The sequence below is a fragment of the Castor canadensis genome, chromosome 19, assembly GCF_047511655.1.
Source record: "Castor canadensis chromosome 19, mCasCan1.hap1v2, whole genome shotgun sequence".
In the NCBI taxonomy this organism is placed as follows: Eukaryota; Metazoa; Chordata; class Mammalia; order Rodentia; family Castoridae; genus Castor; species Castor canadensis.
In genome coordinates, this window is record NC_133404.1 from 25,425,669 (window position 1) to 25,443,801 (window position 18,133).

An 18,133-nucleotide genomic window follows, 5' to 3' on the forward strand; every position below is an offset into this window, starting at 1 on the left:
ATCCAAACACATAAGATATACAAGACCCTGAATGAGCCCTAAAGTACATTCTTGACTTTAAATGATTTCAGTGTCAATGAACTTCAGCCATCACAACAGAGAGAACAATCTGGGTGGGATTTTCATACCAGGAGAGGTAGTACATTGTATAAGGGAAAAGAGTGAATGGGAAACATAACTTTATTACTCGTTTTACAGGCACCTAAAACTTCTTTAAAAAATAGTCTGTTAAAATTTAATTTCACCAGCAAGGCATAATGGCTTATGCTGTAATCCTACTAGTCAGAAGATTGATGTCAGGAGGAACACTGAGACCAAACTGGGCAAAAAAGTTAGTACACCTCACCTCGACCAATAAAATGCTGGGTACAGTGGTGTATACCTGTCATCTTAGCTATGCAATAAGCACAAGTAAGATGATCATTTGAAAAATACCTACAGCTAAAAGGGCCGGGGTGTATCTTAAATTTAGAGGACCTTTGTAGTAAGTACAGGACCTGAGTTCAAGCCCAAGTACTATGAAAAAAGTTAATGCCACCTGATACTTTCGAGATGTCAGTTTGATCATGAAAATGTGACTTGTGTTATATTTCTTTGTACAGGGCTATATGAGACTTGCTTCTTAGCATGGCTGTGCAACATGGTATGTGTGAAAGAAGAGGTTGACATTTCTGGTGACGGTCTGAAAGGTGCTAGGGCATCTCAGTGGCAGAAAAAGTAAGGGCTAGAGGCCTGAGAGTGAGAACTTCAGGCCTTTTTATGTGAACCTGGGTAGCTCTTCTGTATTCTATATTTATTTGAACTCTCTCTGAGTATCCCTGCTATAATGGAGTGAGAAAAGAGATGTCTGTCTCATTTTATTTTGGGGACTGAGACTTGGAGAGAAGGTTGGGATTTAGATTTCAGATTGGAAGCCTTGATGCTGGCTCTGAGGGGCACTTGCACAAGCTGTATCATTCTGCTTCTCTGATATGGTAGTAGGAAATGATGAGTTGTCTCACTTACACTTTTTATCTTTCGAGTGTGTTTTGGTCCTCAGCAAAAAATAGTGGAGAATATACCCATGCTCCTCTGCCCCTCTCATACTGGACTACCCCTTTATCAACATTCCCCACCAGGATAGCCAATTTGATATAATCAACATCTTCCCAAGTCCATAGGTTACCTGACCAAGCCTTCAGCATATGAGATTTGCAGGACCATTACCCATACAAAAGTCAGAAACTATATAGGTAAAGATTCTTGTTGAATAAAGTACAAAAGAAATCTCTCAGAAGGTGATCTTCCCAAACCCCAAGTCCAGAGCAAATGTTACCTTTTCTTAGAAACATTTGCTGACTACAAAGGCTCCTACTTTTTCTTTTTTTGTTGTTGTTAATTCTTTATTTTGTAGTGGAGGGTCCTTAGTCCTTACAGTATTCATTGACATTTGGAGCAAGGTAATTACCTGTGTACTGTTCAGCTCAGTAGAGTAGGTATAGCAGTATCACTATGCTCGACATGTTACATAGTGGAAGAATCCCCAACTTGGGACAATCGGGAATATCCCCAAGATGGCCAGTTGTCCAGTAGAGGATAAGTAGAGGATAAGCCACTTTTTCTGAGTATCTGCCTGACCCTTCTTTCCTCCCTTTATTCTTTCATCAGATGAACTATCTAATCTCTGGGACATAGTTTCCTGACATCTGAGATAAGGCTGCTTGCTGCAGGGCAATAAGAAGTTGGTGAGAAATCTGCAACCTGCTTAACCCTGTGTGGGTGCTCAGTAAACAAGAGTCTTTCCTGAGCAATTTCTCCAAAGTAGGCATTGTCCAGGTAAGAACAATGTTACAGAACTGCATTCTATCACCAGTAGCTCAGGCAGTAGGGGAGGCTCACATGTAAATAAACACATACAGGTGTACATACAAGTTGAACATCCCTCATCTAAAAGTTTGGAATCTGAAATGCACCACAACGTGAAACTTTCTGAAGCACTTAAGACATCTATTATAATATTCCCAAAGTTGGGAAACTGAAAACTTGTAAATGGTTTTGTATACGGAACATTCTAACTATGGATAGTTGTTTACAACAAAATATGTGGACACAATAGATTTTGCAGAAAGTGACCATGGGGAAGGCTGAGGTCTGGAATCCTTTGTTCAAGGACATGAAGTTGGAGACTTGAGGGCTGTGTGTTTTTAGGGAGCAAGGGTTGGGTGTTTCACCCAAGTAGAAAATAGCATGGAGATGCCAGGATACAGGAAGTGAAGGGGTCTGCGTGTTAAAACCAATCTGTCCTTTGTCTCAGAGGAAATCTGAGGGAGGAGCAGGTTTAGTCAGTGAGTAGGAGCACTTTACAAGAATTTGGATATCACAGGCCATTGTAGTGACAGAAAGAACAAAGTTTGAGTCTATATTGTTGGCAGGTATTACTCTGATACACTACACATATCCTAATTCAATTCTGTGCAGATGATGGTACAGTGGAAGCACACAGTGATTACACTGATTAGGCCCCCTATAAATTCTGGTTAATCCCTCGTCAGATATGTAGCTGCCAAACTTTTTCTCTGATTCTGTGGGCTGTCTCTTCAGTCTGGTCACCATTTCCTTTCCTGTGCAAAAGCTTTTTAGCTTCAGGTAGTGCATTTGTCAATCCTTTCTTTTCATTACTGAGATATTGGAGAACTATTCTGGAAGTTATGGCCTAGGCCTACATTTTCCATTACTTTCCAGTTTCTGGTAGCAGGTTCAAAGTTTTAGGTCCTACATTTAGATCTTTGATCCACTTAATTCATATATTTCTTGTATCATTCCCATGCCCCAAATATTTTCTTGATCAAGTGAACAATGTGTAGTTAGGGCTCCTGAGCCACTGCTTGTACCATAAAATTATTTCTCTGGTTGGCCTTGCTTCAGATAAGCAAGGGTTATTGCATTTATTAGTTCCTTTAATAAAGTTATCTGCAAATGTGTGTCTACTAAAACAGCATGTGCTTCTATTTTTCTCTTCAATTTCATTATTGCCTATTATTCCTAAGGACTATGAATATATTCCTAACTTGGGGCCTTTAATGTTTTTTTTTTAAGAACCTTAGTGAGTTTCTATTTGTGTACTTTTGCATATTTCTTTGTTACTTCGTCTGGGGAGACATTCATTCTTTGGAAGTTATCTCTGTAATGTGGGTCATGTTCCTGAAATTGTCTAGGTGTCCATTTGTTCCTAGGTCTATTGTATGTCCTGTTTGTTTGTTGTGGAATGTAATTCTGTCTTGACATATATAGTTTGTGCCTTACGCATTTTGTCTGTTAAATGTTCCAGTGCACATGCATTTATTGGTTATATGTTATTGGTAGGATGGCTAAATTTCTGGTATTCTTAGATGCTTGATCTATATCTGTCTGTTTTAAGTTGCCCCAAATTTTTGATCTCCCAAGGGTGTTTGTTCTTTTTTTTCCTTTATTCATTTATTCATATGTGCATACATTGTTTGGGCCATTTCTCCCCCTCTCCCCACCACCCTCTCCCTCTCCTCCCGACCCCCCTCGCTTCCAGGCAGAACCTGTTCTGCCTTTTTCTCCAATTTTGTTGAAGAGAAGATGTAGCAATAATAAGAAAGACAGTGTTTCTGCTAGTAGAGATAAGGATAACTATACAGAGATTCCTAGCATTGCTTCCATGCACAAGTATATAACCCAAATTGATTCATCTCTACCTAACCCCTAATTCCCAGTCACTTTCTCATATTGACTTCTGTCATTTTAAGGTTTCTGTATTAATTCCTCTGCAGTGGGGACATCAAACATTTTCAAATTTTGGGCTTCCTGCCTATCCCCATTCCTCCTGTATGTACTCTCCCCTTAGCATATGACCCAAGTCCAACAATATTACTACCTTTGCCCTAGATCTAAACTCTACATATGAGGGAGAATGTATGGTTGTTGGTCTTCTGAGCCTGGTTAACCTCACTCAAGGTTATGTTCTCCAGTTCCATCCATTTACTTGTGAGTTCATTCTTCTTCATGGCTGAGTAAAATTCCATTGTGTGTAAGTACCATATTTTCTTAATCCATTCATCTGTAGTGGCACATCTTGGCTGTTTCCATAACTTGGCTATTGTGAATAGTGCTGCAATAAACATGGGTGTGCAGGTGCCTCTGGAGTAATCTGAGTTGCATTCCTTTGGGTATATCCCTAGGAGTGGGATTGATGGATCATATGGCAGATCTATGTTAGTTTTTAAAGAAGCCTCCATATTGTTTTTCAGAGTGGTTGTACTAGCTTGCATTCCCACCAGCAGTGTACAAGGGTTCCTTTTTCCCTACATCCTTGCCAATACCTATTGGTGGTATTGCTTTTGATGATAGCTATTCTAACAGGGGTGAGGTGGAATCTTAGTGTGGTTTTGATTTGCATTTCCTATATGGCCAGAGATGGTGTTTTGTTCTTTAACTTACTCCTATTTACTCTTATAATGGCAGGAATCTGTTTGGGTGGCATAAGTGAGGGTAGTGGGGATAAAATGATCAAAGCTGTTATATATGCACGCATGAAAATGTTATAATGAAAATGATTATTTTGAAAAATTATATGCACTACTAAAAACAAAAAAGTGAATTTTTATCATTTTATAAATATTCTTGTTAGTTAAATATCCATGGCAAAATGAAAATCTGAACTTTGACCTCATAAAACACAAAAAATCAATTATTTTTGGATTGTAGGCCTAAATATAAACAAGTTAGTATAGAATTAAAATGTTAACAGGGAAATAAGTAAGTGATCATAACGTAAGGTGTACTATCTGACACTAGACCAAGAAAGTATTATTATATAAGAAAAAAAATTATTCAGACAAATAGATGATTTCAGAAAGACCATGGAAATAAACCAAGTCAAGTGCAGTTTTCTGCTTCTATCTTGTAGGGTTTTAGCTCAAATTCACAATTGCACCATGATAGTGATAATAGTGCCTGCCTCGTGACATGTATTACAGACTAAAGGGAGTAATTATACATAACATTTGTGCAATAATGGTAGGTCTCTACTAAACATGTAGTCAGGATTTATTAATCTGACAGGTTTTGGAAAATATACACCTCAGGTCAACTCAAATCCATTATTATTGTGTGTTACAATTAAAGATTAAAACAAAGTATAGCAGAAAAACTGATTGTAACTCAGAGTTTTTAATCTCAAAATCAATGGAAGTAACATTTTTGACCTTCTATTACAATGGATATTTACCATATGACACCCCTATGATTATAAGACATGGAAAATGTTCTTACAATATCAATTTTAACCTGCAACTCTATTGCAAAATGGAAGAAATGGATTACACTGCATTTCTTTTGACTACCTGTATCTCAGTGTAAAATCATGGTAGCTTGTTGAATCAATTTTGGTGTATTATTGAGTACCCATACTAAAATATATTTTCACTCAAATTAACCCACTCCATTCACATTCTACCAAGTTATTAGCAATATCATTTATGAGTCTACTATTATAATTCTTCTTTTATTTGTACAGAGGTAGTTTTATAAACAATGATTCAAGGAAGCAGTTACCAGAAAATATGCACTGGGTTGGTGACATTCCAAAGATTTAGAAAAAAGATGCATCTTCGTAAGTTGTCCCCTAATCTTAGACATATGAACAATTTTTCCCCTGTAATGTATATTCCCAATTCAGATATTCAATAAATAGTATTGCATCCTTCTCTTTCTTTGTAATTTCTCCTTCTAATTACATAGATAGAAGTCATATAATTGCCTTTAGGGTGATGGGCTTGAAAGACAGATGCATTATGGTCTTCATAAACTGTATTGTTCTACCTTCTTGTTACTCTGGCCAAATTGACATTTAGTATTTAGACACATGTTCCCACTTGAATATCTTGAGAGAAAAGGACTTGTAGAAGTCATTATTTTGTGGATGCTGACTGCATTTTCATCTACAGTTTCAGACTCAAGGAAGGCTAAAATAAGTGTATAGCAAATCCTGATCTCAAGTTCTAAAACAATGCATTGAACCCACTCTCAGTTGACTTTATTGGCTATTTCATTTCCCCAGTGCTATGTGACCTTCATGTTTCAGTTTTTTAAGTTTTATCTCTCTCCTTTGCCATCCCCTCCCCCTGTCTCATTGTCAGAACACCAACCTGTCTATTTCTTTTCTGCCCCCACTCCCTACCTGCAACATTTTTCCACCCTTTGATGCTCAGACCCATCCATGGTCAAAGAGCATCACCTTGATCTAGGGATTTGTATTTCCATAGCATCATTACCATTTTCCTTTTTATAATGATCTCCATAATATTCTTGTAGACCATAGCACCAGGGGAGCCAGATAGGGCAGTATTAAGCATGCTCCTAGGATTAGGCCTATTGCCTCTATCAGAGTTTTGAATCCACCTAAGGCAGAAAACCACTCTCCAAACACGTCATTGGGATCCCATCCTCTCCAAGTCTGGACAGAGACATGGGGAAGCTTTCTCATTTTATCTGTAATTTTTTTATGACTTTATCTTTTATCAACCTGTAAGCAGCAGTTGCTCAGGTTAAATTTTCCACAAATTTCTCCCTTAGAGGCCTACAAATAGTCTAAAGCCAAGCAGTTCTGATAGATGGCATTGTGCATTTTTGTGCTTTGTTTTGCCAGCAATTTGAGAGTTCTAGTAGCTTTATTAATTGTAATTTCAACAACAGCCTGCAGCCTGATGATGCGGTTGAGCATATATATAGGGGTGCGATAGTCCCAGGACCCATCTTCTGCCCAGGTGGCAGGACCATAGTACTGGATGATTTGTTCAGGAGGCCATTTGTCATCTTTTTGATTGTCAATTATATGTCCCTGTATCCAATCAGATGGCTTAAGTACAGTGAAATTTATAGGATTACAGGTACCAGTAGCACAGTTTGGGGCAGTTGTCCCCTTGTGAAGGAGGGCTGTGTGTTTTGTCATTTCCCATGTAGCAGAAACATAAATAATAAAACCTACTCCATCACATGTCCAAGACTTGTCTCCCCTGTACATATACTTTTCATAGGATGTATAGGCTCTCTCCCAAGTTAGGCCTCATAGCCATAGCCATAGCCTATACCTTTATATCCATCTTGGTCTATGACCACACATGCATCAGAGAACACAGACACTGGTTTATCAGAGTTAAACACCTCAGTGCTGCTGACAAGGTTCCCATGTTTTCAGATGCTCTGGATCTCTAACCATTGCTCCTGGGAGTGGTAATTGGGTTGAAGGAGATATACTGATTACCATGGGATCACCCTACATATGTGGTATGGTTATGAGTGTATGACCTGATGACAGAGCCTGCACAGGAATAGTAAGTATGGAAAGGCAAAGTCCTAGTGACAACACTTCCTACCCAAGTTGTGTGCATACATAGGTCACAGGAAGAGGGCTCTGGGACCACAAAGGGAGACCAGATCAGTAACAATAAATAGTAACTATGCATTCTGCACAAAAGAGATAGAAGAGAGCTAATAAAAGCCTTTCATCATGAATCCAGTTAGCAGGGGTGGTTTTTGCTAAACCTATGGCGAAGACTAGGGTGAGAACTACAGCAACAGATACAGACAAGGAGTGACAATATATTACAGTGAAATAACTGGTATGGAAAGCAATCTGTTTGTCCCATTGGAGAGTTGACTCCTCAAGCATCTGCCATGCATAGACTAGTGAGCTTCTGGGGGTGATTAGAGCAGGGCAGTTATCCCGCTGTAGTGGGGATAGAGAAGACAGCAACAAAGGGGCCCCTGTAATGGGGTTTTAATAGCTGGACATTTTATCTTTTACCCAATGTCTTTTTGTTGTTGTTGTTGTTGTTGTTGTTGTTTTAACTGAGTAGAATTACCTTGGCAACAATATACTATCAGTATATATGTTTAAGAAACTCAGTGTTTTAAAAAGTTAAAACTACCATCTTTACATATCAAAGGACATGTTTAGAGCCTGTAAAAATAGTCATTTTATCTCTAGGTAGAAGACCCTGTCTAAAAATATGAGTTTGTGTCTGGAAGTGCTTTAATGCCACGTGACCACATATGTATAAGAACCACTTCCTCAATCCTCTTGGCCTTGGTTATTTTTGAGAGGTCTGGCACAAATGACTCCATTTGAACTTTGATGGCATTCCCCACTTGTCTCCAAACTGTTTGGCTCTGAGCAGTCTCTTTTGAAGATTTGTTTCCCATCCAAGTACTAATCAGGCCTGATCCTGACTTAGCTTCTGAGACCAGATGAGGTTGGGCACATTTAGGGTGGTATGGCCACAGACTGAAGATCTTTCTTGATTGGTCATTTTCTTTCTTCATTATGAGGATTTGTTCTTTCCTGGATTTTGTTTGTTTGGTTGGCTTTGGTCCCACATGGTGGGGAGGGGGAATAATAAGCAGATCAGGTGGGAATCAGTGCCAACTAGACCCTTTTGGCCAAACTTAAGCAACAAAGAGGCTTAGAAAGAGTGGTCCTTAGGCAGTGGGCTTTTAGACAAGGACAATATAGAACAAAATCCAACAAAAGCAAATGTCTGAAAAGTTAACCTAGTTGACACATAAGTGCTTACTAGAGTCATTTTTTATGGACTTGATTGTAAATGCTCCAGAAAGATCAGAACTGTAATGACAAAAACTTAAAAGAGCCATGGTTAAAATTTTGATGGACAATTTAGGAGCTAACAGTGCCATTAACTTTTGTTACCGTGTATCTAAATTTTGTATTTTAGAAGGCTTGATATACTTGAAAAACATAAATATATTTAGTATAAGGAACCAGCGATAACATCATAGCTCTATAGAGGTTATATATACATATTAGTTAAATTGTTTTTGAAATAAAATCTTAGATTTTTATCAGTTACAGGGTGGAAGAACAGTTTTAGTAAACCCAAAAAGCCCAGTCACAGACACATATAGGGTACCGACTATATTAGAATCACCAAGACAACAGTTATTTAACCATGAGGTCATCTAGAAAATTTTATATAAACTGTTAGAAAATAAGAGGCATGGAAGAGGTAGAGAGTTAGCTCAAACACGAGTACAGGGTTTATTGTTTATGCAGGAGCCCTGTGGTGGGGGACCCCAGCAAGAGAGCTAGAGCCCATTACCATACAGAGGCTTCGGCTAGATATAGGGGGCTAGTGGAAAAGTACCAGGAAGGTCACTTAGGGATGTTGCTTGGCAACCAAGAAAGATAAGTTGTAGTTAGTCACCGTCTGCCCAACTGTCCTCGGCATCCATCTGGGGAAATAAAGGTTAACAATTGTCCCTTTGTCACTCTTTGGGGTTGAGTGGGGAGTTTTTAGCAAGCCATCTGCAATGGGGGAAGGGGCCTAATCCTAACATGTCTGTCCTCATTGTTAACCCAACATAAACCAACTCTTTAATGAACATGACTCAGTTACCCTAGTAGTTAAAATCCTGACAAAAATCATCAGAGAACATAGGTAAATATCTATGGGGACTAAGTGTGTAGTTAGGAAACCTAATGGCCAAGAATCATGGCTCAGATGTTGATATGGATCATATCCCAGATTGTTGACATTAACATATGGCTCATAACATACAGCAGGAACTCCTCAAGCTATAGTCAATAGAGCCCCCCCCGCAAAATAATAGGTCCAATTTGGCCATCTTAGGCCAAAAATTCCCTCTGCCTGACATGTGGAAGGAGTAGGACTAACATCCCCACTCTGTTGACAACAATAAAAACTGGAGATCTGGACTTTCAGTGTAGTCCTCCTTTTTGAGTTTATTTTTTATCCTATCTTGAGGGTACACTATGGTCTTCTTTGTTTTTTTACCTTGATTTACATAAGTAAATCTGTCTTAACCCTCATATCAGTGTAGCAGTGCTCCCTGGGCTCAGCTGCCTCTTGCCTCTCTGTGTTTTAATAAACTCTTGTTGTCTTGACAAATTTGTGGATTAACCTGTAGCACCAAAAATTCCTGACAAAACAAAAAATATTTTAAAGATAGTTTTTGTAAATGTTATTAAGAATAACATTATTAAGATAGTCTCATTGTTTTTCAAGATGTTTACATATTTAAATGTAAAAAGCCTAAGCAGTTTATAACAGAGATCTTTAGAACAAACACTCTAGTTTTTTGTTAACCTTGAATATCATATTAACCTTCTAACAGCAGTTTAAGAACAATTTTAATGATGCTTACATATACACACATATAAAAGTTTTATAAATTAAGTATGTCAGGAAAAAAAATGTCAACATTAAGTACACATTAGATGAGCTGGAATTCCAGGAGCAAATTAAATTTTGCCCAGTCCTTTAAACAAATTTACACACACACACACACACACACACACACACACACACACACACACAATTAGAGTGCACTCTCAAAAAAAGCAGAAAACATTTAAATTATACTCACAGGGCTATTACTTGGGATGGTGTATGATGCATCTGTTCTCTTGGGAGTCTCCCCCTTTTGGAACTGAATTTTTTTGTTAACCATCCCTTAGCCTCATTTGTGACTATTTCCTGGGAAAATTTCAAATCCCTGTTAACTCTGGGAGGTGTCTTACACACTTTTGCATAGCACAGTACTTCTGCCCCACTCCCTGAACCTGAGAGACATGGCTTCACCCCAAAAAGCAGTTACTAGCAGTCTCTGGGAGGTGATCAGTCTCCCCTTCTGCCTACTGAGGCAGGACTGAATTTGAACCTGGGTTCTTACCAATCTGATGAGTGGTGCTCCTTTCCTGTGCCTCACTGTGTTCCATTGTGCATCCGAGGCTCTCACCCAACTTGCCAGGAGGACAAATCACCCTCCAGATCAAGTTGTCCATTGGCGCCTGGTGGGATCTCCTCCTAGTGGTCCAGAAGGTACACCCTGGTGACAAGGGAGGTGATAACTCACCCTCTCTGCAATCTCAGCAAGCCCCATTGTAATGTTGCAGTTAATTACCAGTTGAGATAAGGGACACTGAGGCAGATTACCAGATTGGCAATGTTTATTGTGCTGGTACAGACCCAGCAGACTTGTGTCCAAAGGCTGAGCCCCGAGAACATAGAGGTCTCACCTTATGTATCCTTGCAAGCAGTTTACAGAAGCAGAAAGCAAAGCTCAACCCACATGTGGCTACATGTGACTTTATTGGCTATTTCATTTCGCCAGTGCTATGTGACCTTCATGTTTCAATTTTTTAAGTTTTATCTCTCTGTTTTGCCATCCCCTCCCCTAGTATTGTTGTCAGAACACAGCCTGTCTCTTTTCTGCCTCTCCCCCTTCCTGCTACAGTGGAAGAGGGGACTTGTTGCTCAGCATAGAAAGCTCTGTACTTGCTCTTAACCCCGAGAACTGAGACATCACTGACTTTCACTGAGTTAGGTTACTGCTTGTCCAAATCTAGCTGTGGCTTATTATAGAACATTCTCCTCTCTCTCTTCAGAGTTTAGTGAAGTATGACACTCATAGCTCAGATTAAGATATATAGGAAATATGGACAAAAATTAAGGGGAAAAGAAATGTATTCAGATATAGACTGAAATGAGGCTTTTCGAATTGGAGAGGAGAGATGATTTCTTGTATTATAAATTCCTCAAATACAGCATCTGAATGTCATCCTGATATAAAAACTAAGAACTGTGGTCCAGGTCAGATATATCTCATTACAGATTTTCAAGCAATAGGAGCTTGCCAGGTGCCAGTGGCTCATACCTGTAATCCTAGCTACTTGGGAGGCATAGATCAGAGGCTCACAGTTGAAACTGAGCCCAGGCTAATAGGTCATTAGACCCTACTGCCAAAAATAAATAAATATTTATATATGAGCTAGCCTTTTAAAGCTATAAATGTATAAATTTATGTCACATTATTATGTCTGAAGATTATTAATACATTTAAAATTTTTTGGCAAAATAATACAATGTAACATCATTTTTTCTCTTTCAGGATCCAATCTAGCATAACATATCAGAGTTACTGGCAGATTTATTAGTATTTATTGCTATATTACAAAATTTCACATAACTTAGAGTCTCAATACCACAAGTTATCTACCTTTTCTCTGGAACCATAATCTACATGTAGAAGACTGAGATATCAGAGATTTAAACCAAGTGCTCAGCTGGATATGGTTCTCATTCCAGGCTCTCATCATAATCATCAATATTAAATAATGATATCACTAGTGATTTCCTGCAGACCCTTAAGGAAATAACATCCATTCATTGCAGGCACTCCAAATATGACAATAACAACAAAACAAGAACAGTAGAGAAGAGATTACTTCTCCATCCATTGATGAGGTAATTTACCACAATACTGCATTTAGACAAAGACATTATAGGCCAAGAAATTATAGATCAGTATGCCTTATGTGAGTATGGAGGCAAAAATAATTTTCCTCAATGGAAAATGAGAAAAACAAACAAGCAGCATGCAAATACTAACAATCGTGGGTGTACAGGTGTCTTTGTTGTAATCTGACTCACATTCCTTCAGGTATATCTCTAGGAGTGGTATTGCTGGATCTTATGGCAGGTCTATTTTTGGGTTTTTAAGGAGCCTCCATATTGTTTCCCATAGTGGTTGTAGTAGCTTACATTCCCACCAGCAGTATATAAAGTTCATTTTTCCCACATCCTCATCAATGTTTGTTGTCATTTGTGTTCTTGATGGTAGCTCTTCTAACAGGAGTAAGTTGGAATCTTGATGTGGTTTTGATTTGCATTTCTTTTATGGCCATGGATGGTGAGCATTTTTTTCATGTGTTTTTTAGCCATTTGGACTTCTTCAATCCATCCCCATGTTTATTGCAGCATTATTCACACTAGCTAAGCTGTGGAAGCAGCCTAGATGCCCTACTACTGACAAAAGGATTAAGAAAATGTGTTATTAAAGACTGTTACTCCAGAGGCACCTGCACATCCATGTTTATTGCGGCACTATTTACAATAGCCAAGTTATGGAAACAGCCAAGATGCCCCAGCACTGACGAATGGATTAAGAAAATGTGGTATCTATACACAATGGAATTTTATGCAGCCATGAAGAAGAACGAAATGTTATCATTCGCTGGTAAATGGATGGAATTGGAGAACATCATTCTGAGTGAGGTTAGCCTGGCTCAAAAGACCAAAAATCGTATGTTCTCCCTCATATGTGGACATTAGATCAAGGGCAAACACAACAAGGGGATTGGACTATGAGCACATGATAAAAGCGAGAGCACACAAGGGAGGGTGAGGATAAGTAAGACACCTAAAAAACTAGCTAGCATTTGTTGCCCTTAATGCAGAGAAACTAAAGCAGATACCTTAAAGCAACTGAGGCCAATAGGAAAAGGGGACCAGGAACTAGAGAAAAGGTTAGATCAAAAAGAATTAACCTAGAAGGTAACACCCACGCACAGGAAATCAATGTGAGTCAATGCCCTGTATAGCTATCCTTATCTCAACCAGCAAAACCCCTTGTTCCTTCCTATTATTGCTTATACTCTCTCTACAACAAAATTAGAGATAAGGACAAAATAGTTTCTGCTGGGTATTGAGGGGGGGAGCGGGAGGGGGTGGAGTGGGTGGTAAGGGAGGGGGTGGGGGCAGGGGGGAGAAATAAACCAAGCCTTGTATGCACATATGAATAATAAAAGAAAAATGAAAAAAAAAAAGAAAATGTGTTATTTATAAACAATGGAATTTTACTGAGCCAAAGAGTAGAAACAGATTTTGTCATTTGCAGGGAAATGATGGAACTGGAGAACATCATCTTAAGCGAAGTTAGCCAGGCTCAGAAGGCTAAAAGCCACGGTCTCTTTCATTTGTGGAATATAGATGTAACACAAATGTAGCAATACTATGAAACATTGGTCAAACTAAGAGGAGGTCACCTACGAAAAGGGTAGTGAACTAAGAACTAAAATAGGGTTATTATACCCACTATACAAGAATGAATATAGAAATCTTAAACTGAATGAAACTACCAATAAGATAGGGACTAAGGTAGAATGAAGAAAATTAGAGGAGATAAACCAAGTGGGGTTTATAATACATATGTACATTGAAATATCACAAAGAAACTCCCTTTTTTCATCTCAAGCTAAAATGTCATGAATTTTCATTTTATCTTTTCTCTTTTTATTCAAGAAAACTGGAGAACAGGCAGGTAGAGCATGTCCTGCCCACACGGGAAGGCTGGCACCAGTGGGAGTGGGGAGGTATTGAGGAACAGGGGTAGGAGGGAGAATGTGGTGCAATAAAATAAGTACACATGTACCTAAATGCAAAAATGATACCTGTTGAAACTACTCCAGGAATTGGGGGAGAGGAGGATGAAGGAGAATGGTTGAGGAGGTGAATTCATGTACAATATATTTGATACATTGTAATAACCTTTGTAAATGCCACAATGTATCCTCAAACATCATAACAATAAAGGGAAAAAACAAATACTAACAAACTATGATAAGGAGTATTTATCCCAGGAATGAAAGTTTGATTTGACATACAATGCATTAATATTTGGTATCAATGCGGTAGAGGAAAACAAATGTCATCCCAAAATATGCAAAAATTACTTAATCCAAAATGCATTCAAGAGTATAACATCCAATGAACTAGATATAAGGGATCTCTCTTCACCTAAAAACAGTATCTACAAGAATCTCAAATCACATCATTTTACAATCATTGGACCAGGAATCTCCCTTAGATCACAAAAATACAGGGATGCCTAATATAGCCACTTCTGTTGAGCATGGTGCTGTGTTGTAGTCAACACTTGTGATTAGCCAATAACACAAACCTAAAATTCCAGATTGGAGAGGACTTCATACTGTATTTTTCACAAATCACCCGAAGTTGTAGGTAGAAATTACAAGGACACTAATCCAATATGATTAGAACCTGATGTCAATTTCAGAAGTGTTGCACAAGCTGGTGCTAGTGACTTATACCCATAATCCTCTGAGGCTGAGATTGGGAGGATCGAGTTTCAAGGCCAGCCCCTGAAAAAAAATTGTGAGACCCCCATCTCCAAAAATAACTGCAGAAAACTGGAATGGTGGTGTGGCTGAAGTGGTAGAGTTCCTGTTTTGCAAGCATAAATTGCTGAGTTCAAACCCCAGTCCCACCAAAAAAAGTAAAACATGAAGAACCCAAACCATTCTCGGTAACAATATCCAAGAAATTAGGCATGCAAGCAAAATTTCAACTTCAGAGAACATCAAAACAACAGAATCACATAACATCATAAATTATGCTAAAAGCACTACTAATTTCAATGATTAGAAATAAGACAAAGATGTCCAGTCATATCATGATTATTCAACTTTGTGTTAGAAAATGTAGCCTAGGCAATTAATGCTTCTAAAATAAATACAAGGTATGTAAATTGGAAATACAGACTATATTTCTTAGGAACAGACTTGATTACTGTATATAAATATTATAACAATTCTAATAAAATAAATTTAGAAGTGAAGTATAAAAATACCAATTTCTGAAAGGCTTCAATATACAATGTGAATATACAGAATAATATTTGTTCACACTAGCAATTAACAATCTAAAAATAAAACTCAAAAATATTCCAATTAAAATAGACTTCTGGAGCAGACATAATGGCTCAAGCATTAGAGTGCCTGCCTAGCAAGCAGGAGACCCTGAGTTCAAATCCTAGTACTGCCCCCCCAAAAAAAATAGACACCTAAAGGAAAACTTGGACATGAATGTAAAAAATATGGAAGGGATGAATATTGAAAACAAATTTATTGAACAAAATGATTGAGATTCTATGTAAATGGAAAATATTTGATGCATACTGAATAGGACATGTATTAATCTGCTTTCATTGGCTGTGACAAAATAGCTAAGCCTGGGTACTTTATAAAGATAATAGACTTATTTAGGGAAGAGTTTTGGAAGTTGAAATCAAATATCAGGCTATGCTATATAAGATAGAGCTATGATGAGGGTCTCATGATGGATGAGGTTAAAAAGGCTGAAGTGCCTGAGTGCCTGCAACAGACATCACTTGTGACATGAAGCCAAAGAGATTCAGGGTCCAGATGTGATCTTTTATAGCCAGTGACTGGCGACCAAAGAACACAATATGAGTCACTTATGAGAGCAACATTCCCCATGCTATGATTATCTTCTACTAGGCCCCACCTAAGAAAATGTTTTTCATCAAATGTCCCTGGGATACTTGTGTATCCACAATAGCAACTGGAAATTCACCCAAAACTAATCACATGTGTAAATGTAAATTCTAAACAAGCCAAATATATACAAGAGAACTTAAGAAATACATACCCAAACCCATAAAGACGTAGTAAAACATTTTTGTGAACTTAGGTTAAAGAATATTTTCTAGGGTCTGGCACCAAAAACAAAAGTGACACAAGAAAATTGCATTGAACTTCATCAGATCTAAAACTTTTTGTGAGTCAAAGCACACCAGCAAAAATAATGGGGGAAGATGCTTGCAAGTCACATAGATAATATAGGTCTCACACCAGAATACACAAAAGTGGATAGACATGGCACTTCTATGTGTACACCTCTGCCAGAAAGGAGAATACTCTTATAGCAGAAAACAATCATGCTGTACTCTAGCTACACCGTAGTGACCCTGAGTTTACCTGGGACCAGGACTTCCATTGACCATATATGGTCTCCTTGGGATATGGGATGCTGTACTCAGTCACTGATACTGATCAGCACCCTATCTTCTGTAGGAACTCTACTACTACTCCTATATTTAACCTTATTATTCTAACACTGCTCCTAAAATCATGGACTATTCCTAAAACATAATATTGTTGATCACACTGACCCTAGCCCTAAATCTGAACTTCACCCAGACCCTAAACCTAAATCAGTGACAAAACCCTAAGTCTGACCCTGTTCTTAACACTGTTTTCTTAACCCTGACTTCATTCTCTTGTGCATTTGTGTTGACATTTGTGCCTCTGTGAGGGACCCTGTCCTTACCTATGTGCATCTCTGTGCGCACTTGTGGTTCTCTGTGTGTGTTTACAGGTACATATATGTGTGAGAAGGAATTTGTGTCTTCAATGACTTCCTGTGATGCTCCCATCTCTTCAGTTTTTGCATTAGCTACAATTGATACTGGTCCTTGTTCACAGGTAATATAGATGTTGACGGGCATGAACACCTGAAAATATCCTAGGACATAGTTGGGTATTAGTCCTAGGGATGGGTGGATTGCTGGTGTGGTTCTGTGAGGCAAAATGCCTTGTCCAGGATTCCACAAATGGGAAAAATTAGATGCTGCATTAGCCAGGTCAGCATTTTGAAGTTAAGGCACTGGCTAGTGCTAGGCCTGCCAGGCAACAATGTGGTAAGACAGTTTGTGTTGATATGTGTCCAGATGTAAATATGATGATGTAGGAGAGTATCAGTCAATAACGGGGGTAGTTTTGGGAGGTCTTTTCTGAGGAAGAGGCTCAAGTAAGGGGACCATGAGAGGTGACTCTACTTCCTTGATGATGAACAAAAAAAAAACCATGGCTTCCTGGGGGCCAGGAAGCCACATTCCAGAGCCACTAATAGATCACTTGGCCAGAGACCCTGTAGAGAGTAGGATGTTCTCTTGCTGTCTCCCAATGTCCTCTGGCTCAAGCCAAAAGGAATCCCAGAGTAGATGGTTTCTTAGTTTCTGAAAATGGTAGACCAGACCTTGTGACACAACAAGGGAATTCATGTCATTTTCTAAGCATGAGCCAAAGAGGACAGAGAGCAGCCAAGTGTAGATATACACTGGCCAGGCAACCACTCTGATTAACCCACTATAGTAGCCCCAGGAAACCTCCCCCATATGTGTTTGAGTCTAAGATTTGAGGATTTTTTTTATGTACAGTTTTCAATTCATACTATTCTACTAACTTTTTAGTTTGCTAAAAATGTCATGTTTAAACTATCCTTTATTAATCCCATGTCAGGGAGAAAATGAGTCCACACCTGTACTGGATGAGTCTTATATTGAGAGGATCCTTGAGCCTGGCATGGTAGAAAAGCTTGTGAAAAAACGAGCTTTCCCTGCAAAGTGGGACCCCTTCTTTGTTCTAGCCTTCCTGTACACCTAACAAAAGTTTTCCACCACCAGGCAGGTGGTGGATTTGCTTTTC

The 18,133-nt window shown here is 38.6% G+C and overlaps 1 protein-coding gene across 26 annotated transcripts in view; it reads left to right on the plus strand.

The window, feature by feature from the left end:
* Positions 1 to 18,133, plus strand: part of LOC109697362 (ral guanine nucleotide dissociation stimulator-like) — a 229,828-nt gene that overhangs the window by 201,000 nt on the left and 10,695 nt on the right. For 19 of the 26 annotated variants that reach the window (XR_012443971.1, XR_012443954.1, XR_012443950.1 and 16 more), the window contains 3 exons: positions 603 to 717; positions 1,648 to 1,815; positions 12,764 to 13,504. The gene's annotated coding sequence lies outside the window, so the exon portion shown is untranslated. Of the gene's footprint in view, positions 1 to 602; positions 718 to 1,647; positions 1,816 to 12,218; positions 12,291 to 12,763; positions 13,505 to 17,024; positions 17,132 to 18,133 lie in introns of those variants that run through there. The other 7 variants (XR_012443953.1, XR_012443955.1, XR_012443951.1 and 4 more) reach the window with 6 other exon arrangements.